The sequence below is a fragment of the Ictidomys tridecemlineatus genome, chromosome 4 (genome assembly GCF_052094955.1).
Source record: "Ictidomys tridecemlineatus isolate mIctTri1 chromosome 4, mIctTri1.hap1, whole genome shotgun sequence".
Lineage (NCBI taxonomy): Eukaryota > Metazoa > Chordata > Mammalia > Rodentia > Sciuridae > Ictidomys > Ictidomys tridecemlineatus.
The window spans coordinates 10791440-10799310 of record NC_135480.1 but is presented as its reverse complement, the minus strand read 5'-3'; the positions used below and the strand labels follow the sequence as shown (position 1 = coordinate 10799310).

The following is a 7871-nucleotide window of genomic DNA, read 5'->3' as shown; positions in this document are numbered from 1 at the left end:
GTCTGATTACAGAATTGCAGGAGGGAAATATTTGAGGTGATGGAGACATTTTGCATTTTGTTTGGGGTGCTGGTGAGCAAGGATGAATACATTTGCCAAAACTCACAGAGCTGTACATTTAAAATATAGTCATATATGTTTATATTACAAAAAAGGTTGATTTAAACAACAACAAAAAGCAAAACAAAACAAAACAAAAAACCCACAAAGGGCCAGTCTCTGGCATATGGTGGCTGATCAAAGGGGCTCCATGGTGGCCTTGCTAATTCAGCACTCGGTTCTCGATTGTTTTCTATATGTTTAGGAAGGCATGCTTGCACGGCAACATGATGTGAGCAGTATATGATTGTCCTACAGTTTTTAAAAGGCACATCCACAAAACTACTTGTCTGAGAAGTGTTTTGTATCTTGCATAAACATTTTTTTAAAATATGGAACGTTTCACAAATTTACGTGTCACCCTGGTGCAGGGGCCATTTTAATCTTCTTGATCTCGTTCCAGTGTTAGTATATGTGCCGCCAAACTGAGATGTGTGTGTGTGTGTGTGTGTGTGTGTGTGTGTGTGTGTGTATATATATATATATATATATTTTTTTTTTTTTTTTTAATCACAGCATAACCCCCGACCTGGGGCTGAACCTCCACCTCTGAGTCACTAGATTCCAAAAGGCACTGACTTTAACATTCAGGAAGGTGGGTACAAAGCCCTCTGGCAAAATTGCTCCGGGTCGGCACAATCCTGCTCAGCTTTCTTTCTTCCACCTTATGGCCTTGGAGCTTCTGCGTCTGCAAGCCTCAGGAGCCTTGACTGCGCATGCTCCTTCTTGCTTTGCGGGAGATGCCCGCTTCCCTTTGGGGGAGGGTCTTGGCTGTGGACCTGCAGTAGTGTATCCCTTGGATCTTTTTTTTTTTTGCAGGTTCTTAAAGGGGCACTCATGTGCCTATCGCTGAGGTCAGCAGCCTTCTGTAAAGGGTTGGGCAGTTGATAATTTGGACTCTGTGCACCAAGAGGTAAACATCTGGAACATTAACTAGGAGCTTAACTAACAAGAGAGAAAACACAATTCCACAACGTTTTAATTGACAAAATGAAAAATATAACTACAGAATACATATGGCTCAGAGTTCATGTTTCCTTTCATTTTAGAATTGGTTAGGGCTGAGTGTAGCTCAGTGGTAGAGTGCTTGCCTAGTGTACATGAGATCCTGGGCTCAATCCCCAGCACCCCATTTTCCTGCAATTGAATGCAGTGCTCAGCTGTTAATGCAGATTTACAATAACAACAAAAAATCATCTGCTTCATTTCTGAAATGTCTTTTTTTTTTTGTACCAGGGATGGAACTCTAGGGCATTCATCCACTGAGCCACATCCCCCAGCCCTTTTTTGTATTTTGTTTACAGACAGGATCTTGCTGAGTTATTTAGGGCCTCACTAAATTGCTGAGGCTGGCTTTGAACTCACCATCCTCCTGCCTCAGCCTCCAGAGCCACTGGGATTACAGGTGTGCGCCACCATGCCGGGCCCAAAACGTCTTTTCATACAGATAAGTGTATTAAATACCAATTCCAGGCCATGAACAGATGACTCCTCCTCCTCTTCCTTTCTGGTGCCCATTGCTGAGGTCAGCAGCAATTGAACCCAGGGCTTTGCACATCCTGGGCAAGTGCCCTACCACTGGGCTTCACTGCCAGCCCCACCCCCATTTTTTTTTTTTTTTTTAAGGATCAAGCCCAGGGCCCTGAGCATGCTAGGCCAGCGCTGTAACACGAAGCTATGCCTGAGTCCCCACCTTTTCTAATTTAAAAAAACACTTTTTTAGTTGTAGATGGACACAGTATCTTTATTTTTACTCATTCACTTTTTTAATGTGGTGCAGGGGATTGAACCCAGGGTCTTGCGTGTGAGGCAAGCGCTGTACCACGAGCTACAATCCCAGCCTTCTAATTTTTACTTTTGAGACAGGGTCTCAATAGGTTGCCCAGGCTGGCCTGAAATTTTCGATCCTCTTGCCTCAGCCTCCTGAGTTGCTGGGATTACAGGAATTTGCCATCGTGCATAGTATATAATTTTAACTGATCATTATATAATTATCATTATATAATCTATTAGATTCTTTTCCGGAAACTTGCCTTTCAGCGGGCAAGTTATTTACTTCCATTGAAGTGACTCCATTGCACAGTAAGATGGATTTTGTAATATGGAAATTTTCTTTACACTTTTATGGAGGTGGAACAGTAGTTTGAGCTTGGAAAATATATCTGCCCAAATTTGTATGAAGATGGATATCTCAATTCTTGTTTCAGCTTTTGACAACATAGAAAGCATATAATACAATTCGATGTCACTTGTCACTGACTCTGTTAGTTTGACTAGAATGCACCCATAGAAATACGGAGAAAAGACAATGTTAGTTGTCATCACAATGACCTTGCCGCTGTTGAAGTTTTGCATATCAGTGCTCTTAATATTAGGTTGAGTTCATTAAAGCATTATCAAGTATGTTGCAAAAGCTAAGTTCTAAAGCCACTCAGTGTTCCAAAGTTGAGGGCAGTTCTCATTCAGAAAAATTTCAATTTTAGCCTGAGCTACAAAAAAAAAAAAAAAAAAAAAGAATCACAGTAATTCTTTACCACTGGTAATCCATTAAACTGCCGGTAATAGGCTAAGTCAAAATTCATGGAACTGAAGATGGGGAAGGTAATGAGATTGAATCAAGTTTACTGTGACACTCCTGGTGTACACATGATTCAGTACTGCATGACAGATAGGTTCAGTAACACATGATAGAGAGATTCTAATATTTGCTGGCAAATATCTACTGATAAGCTATGTAATGGCCGGGCTCATTGACACATGCCTGTAATCCCAGAAGCTGAGGCAGGAGGATCACAAGTTCAAAGCCAGTCTCAGCAATTTAGTGAGTCTTAAGCAACTTAGTGAGACTTTGTCTCAAAATTAAAAACAAAAAACAGGCTGGAGATGTGGCTCAGCAGTTAAGTGCCCCTGGGTTAAATCCTTGGTACCAAAAGAAGAAGAAGAAGGGAAAAAAAAAAAACCCATAAAACAGATAAAGAAACAAACAACAACAACAACATATATATATATATATATATATATATATATATATATATATATATATATATAAATGGCAACCACAGTTTTTTTGACACTTTACATTTTCACAAGCTTTGTAAATTGGTCCAATTAATTTTTTTTCCTGCTCTATACTTTTTTGCCACCATCAGTTGTAACACATTTTAGCAGAGTTGTACTTGTACTTGTTCAGTGTTTCCTCAATTTCTTCTGAAATATTCTCTGCTATGGTTGCTCCTGCAGTCTATTTATAGGGGCTAACTCTGCCGGGGACCTCAGCATGAACTCCTTCAGTAAATAGTAACTGAGCAGCATCAGTAAGGGCTCTGAATAAATATCTTTGAGTTTTCCGCAGCAGTTATCAGAGACCCAGAGAGAAGAGCACAGCAGGGGCTCCGCTGTCTGGGGTTGACCACAGGCTCAGCTTCAAAGACAAAACCACAATGGGAGACTTCAAAAGTTTTTTTTTTTTTTTTTTTTTTAAATACTTACAAATCCGGGGGAGTGCGCAGCCAGGGTGGAAGACAATACACTGAGGACAGGCAGTGTAGGAAGATAGGAAGATGGAAATGGGGGCGGGGACTCCTGGGAAAATGCCTTCATGGGGTCCTGGGTGTCATCCAAAGAGTTTTCAGTAGGAAGCTTTAATTGGTAAGCGCCCCTCCTTGGAGTTTACCATGGGATGGAGAGGCGGTCACTTTAAATTCATGGGAAAACCTCTGAAGGGTCCTTTTAAAGAGACCAGCGGAACGCTGGGAGCTCAGTCTGCTAGGCTAGAGGATGTCTCTAAGTTTTGCCTCTGGCCACGGGCCACAGCCCTTTGGGCAGGGTATAGTAATGGAAACTGTCCAGGGTGGCTGAAGACCTCTTCTGGTATGAGAAAGTTAAACATTTAAAAACAGATGCTGAGGCAACATCAAATTATAAACACTCACTACAGTATCATTCGCCTTTTTATCAAGAGGCAATAAAAACCGCTCAAAATCATCTGACTTCTTTTTCTTTTTTTAACATATTCTGATTTGTTATACATAATGGCAGAATGCAATTCCTGTTACACATATAGAACAAAATTTTTCAAGACACTGGTTGTAACAAAAGTCTTTTCACACCATTCATGTCTTATACACGCACTTAGTCCACCATCATTCCTACCCCCATGTCTCCTTCCTTCCCCTCCCACCCTTTTGCCCTATCTAAAGTTCCTCCATTCCTCCCATGCTCCCCCCACAATCACCATTATGCTCCTGCATCCTTATATCAGAGAAAACATTCGGCCTTTGTTTTTTTGGGAATTGGCTTCACTTAGCATTATATTCTCCAACTCCATCCATTTACCTGCAAATGCCTTGATTTTATTCTCTTTTGTTGCTGACAATATTCCATTGTGTGCATATGCCACATTTTCTTTATCCATTCATCTACTGAAGGGCATCTAGTTTGGTTCCACGGTTTAGCTATTGTGAATTGTGCTGCTACAAACATTGATGTGGCTGTGTCCCTGTAGTATGCTGTTTTTAAGTCCTTTGGGTATAAACCTAGGAGAGGGAGAGCTGGGTCAAATGGTGATTTTATTCCAAGATTTCCAAGGAATCTCCACACTGCTTTCCTTATCGGCTGCACCAGTTTGCAGTCCCACCAGCAGTGTATGAGGGTACCTTTTTCCCCACATCCTCGCCAACATTTAAGAATGTTGTTTGTATTCTTAATTGCTGCCATTCTGACTGGAGAGAGATGACATCTTGGAGTAGTTCTTCTAATTACTAGAGATGCACTTCTCTAATTACTAGAGATGTTGAACATTTTTTCCATGTTTATTGATTATCTGTGTATCCTCTTCCAAGGAGTGTCTCTTTCAGGTCCTTGGCCCATTTATTGATTAGGTTATTATTATTATTATTATTTTTTGGTGCTTAGCTTTTGGAGTTCTTTATATATCCTAGAGATCAGTGCTCTATCTGATGTGCTTGTATTATTTTTCAATTGACTATGTTTCCTAGGACAGCTGAAACAAGTGACCATAAACTTGGTGGCTTGGAATAACATAAGTGTATTTTCTCTTTTCTGCTCCCGGCGATTGAACCTGGGGGCTCCTTACCACTGAGCTACACCCCTAGTCCTTTTAATTTTTTTTTTTTTTTTTTATCTTTTAAAGAGACAGGCTGGCTTCGACTTGCAGGTCTCCTGTCTTAGCTTCCTGAGTCACTGGAATTCCAGGCTTGGGCCACTGCACTGGGCAACATAAATGTTTTCCTAAACAGTTCTGGAGGCCGGAAGCCTGAAATCAAGGTGTTGGCAAGCCACATACCCTCTCCCTCGGGAGGCTCTATGAGGGAATTTGTTCTTTGTCTTTTTCAACTTCTGGTAGTTCCTGATTTCCTTGGCTTGTGGCCACATCACTCCAATTTTACTCTCCATTTTCACACCATCTCTTTTCCGGTGTGTCTCTTCTCTGTCTCTTATAAGGACACTTGACATTGGATTTAGGGTCCACCTACATAATTCAGGATAATCTCATCTCAAGATCTTTAATTTAAATCCATCGGCAGAGACCTTTTTTTCCCCGGGGTCACATTCATAGATTCCAGGGGTTTGAACTGCATGAATTTGACATGGATATATCTTTTTTCAGGACTTTCCCCATCAACTACTGATACTGTTCCCAGTACTTACAACTCCTTAAGCAAATGTTCTCATCAAGGTTAACGGTTTTAAAGAAATTTATTTTCTCTGAACTTTTTTTTCCTTTCTTTTTGCTGCTGCAATTAAACACAATTTAGTTAACTCACCAGGAATAAATGGTTTTCCTTGCTTGGTTAACAAACGAAGCACAGGAAACTCACTTTGGTTACAGCCAAGTTTTCATTTTTGTGAAGAAATTCTGCTATGATGAGAAATAATGTTTTAAATTTTCTTATTTTTCTGATGGTTGCTTCCTGTAAGTCGGAAATATTGTGATGAGTGCTCAGTTTGAAAAAAATTGATGTATATTGTATTCTTTCAGCTCAGCTTCCTGCCATGGCTTAATAAACACAATTTTTTTTTGCCACCTAAGAAGATGAATAATCTATGCTTTATTGTTCCCTAGAAGCACAGTATTCTAAATCCACTTTTCTTATTTTGGCATGATGGATAGGTAATTAGAAAAGTAAAATACTGTGAAATATAATGTGCAAGGCACTTGAAATGCTGGTGAATTTTTATATCTTTCCATTTTTACCACGCCAGACAGTGACGTGAAGAGATGAGCGTAGCAATCATTCGATTCCAACTACTCCAAAGCAGCCACAGACTGTGTTGTCGGATAGTGGCTGGGCTCCAGTAAAACTTTATTTTGGGCTGAGTAAATTAGAATTTTGTGTTGTTTTCATCATCACAAAATATTCTTCTTTTGATTTTTTTTTCTTTTGATTTTTTTTTTTTTTTTTTTTTTTTTAGCTTTTGAAAAATGTGAAAGCCATTCTCCGCTGATGGGCTATACAAAAACATGAGGTGGGCTGGGCGAGGTGGGACGCATCTATAATCCTACTTATGTGGGAGGCTGAGGGAGGAGGATTGCAAGTTTGGGGCCAGCCTTAGCAACTTAACTAGACCTATCTCAAAATTTAAGAAGTAATAATTTTAAAAAAAGAGGACTGGGGACATAGCTCAGAGGTAAAGCACCCCTGGGTTCAACCTTCTGTACCAAAACCAAAACCAAACCAAAACAAAACAAAACTCCCCAAATGTGGTTGTGCTAGATTTGGCTGGAGACCCGTGATTTATTTGGTCCCAGGTCTGAATTTATATTAGGAAAAGAAACACTAAGGAATGTAGCTAGGCCCCAAAAGACTTACAGAAGGGAAGGATTCTGTTCTAGAAACATATTCATCTAGAAGGGCTGTCTTTGTTCCTTTCTGTGGTTAGGGTGAGAGGGTGAGAGATTTATAGAAAATGTTATGGCAATCATGCTCAGCAAGAGACCAGGCACCACTGGGAGGATTGGAGAACTCAGGTTTATTTATGCCAGTGGACCCAGGTGAGCTAGTGCTCTAAAGTTCTGAGCCCCCCGAGTTGAGGTTACATGGGGCTTTTATATGAAATTTGATGTAATTTCTTTAAAAAAATGTATATATATTTAGTTGTAGTTGCACACAATATCTTTTCTTATATGTGGTGCTGAGGATTGAACCCAGGGCCTCACATGTGCTAGGCGAGCGCTGTACCACTGAGCCACAACCCCAGCCCCAGACACCATTTCTTAACCATTATAACAGCAGTGGGTTTGATTTCTTTGCACAGGGATTTTGTTTGTTTGTTTGTTCTCTAATTCTATAGATATTGTATGATGAAATGTGTTTTATTAGGGAAAAAGACAAAATAACAACAACATACTCTCAAAGCAGGCACCTGGGTTGTACTTTAATTTATAAAAATTTAATGTGCCTGAAAATTTTTGTGCAAATGCATGTCATCTCTCACTAAAAATATGCAGAGCGCACTTTGAAAAAAATTTTCCTTACATAAATATGTCTACATATATAAATATACAACATAACACAATTCCTAAAGATTGCACCTTTGGTTTAACTCCTTCCAATCTCCAAGGAAATTTGAAAGACATGAAATTGATGTTTGTCTTTCTTGGCCACTATATTATCCAGAAAAAGTATTCTAAAAAGAATTTTTCTTGGTTCCAATTTACCTATATTTTCCTTCTTAAAGTAAATCCATTCAAATCCCTACCTGCTTTTTTTTTGGATATTGTATAAAAATATAAATTGGAAAATGAGCTT

The 7871-nt window shown here is 39.6% G+C and overlaps 1 pseudogene; it reads right to left on the bottom strand.

Annotated features, from left to right (window-relative positions):
- Positions 1-425: 425 nt before the first annotated feature.
- On the bottom strand, positions 426-525 carry LOC120890107 (U6 spliceosomal RNA; annotated as a pseudogene).
- Between the last annotated feature and the right edge of the window lie 7346 nt (positions 526-7871).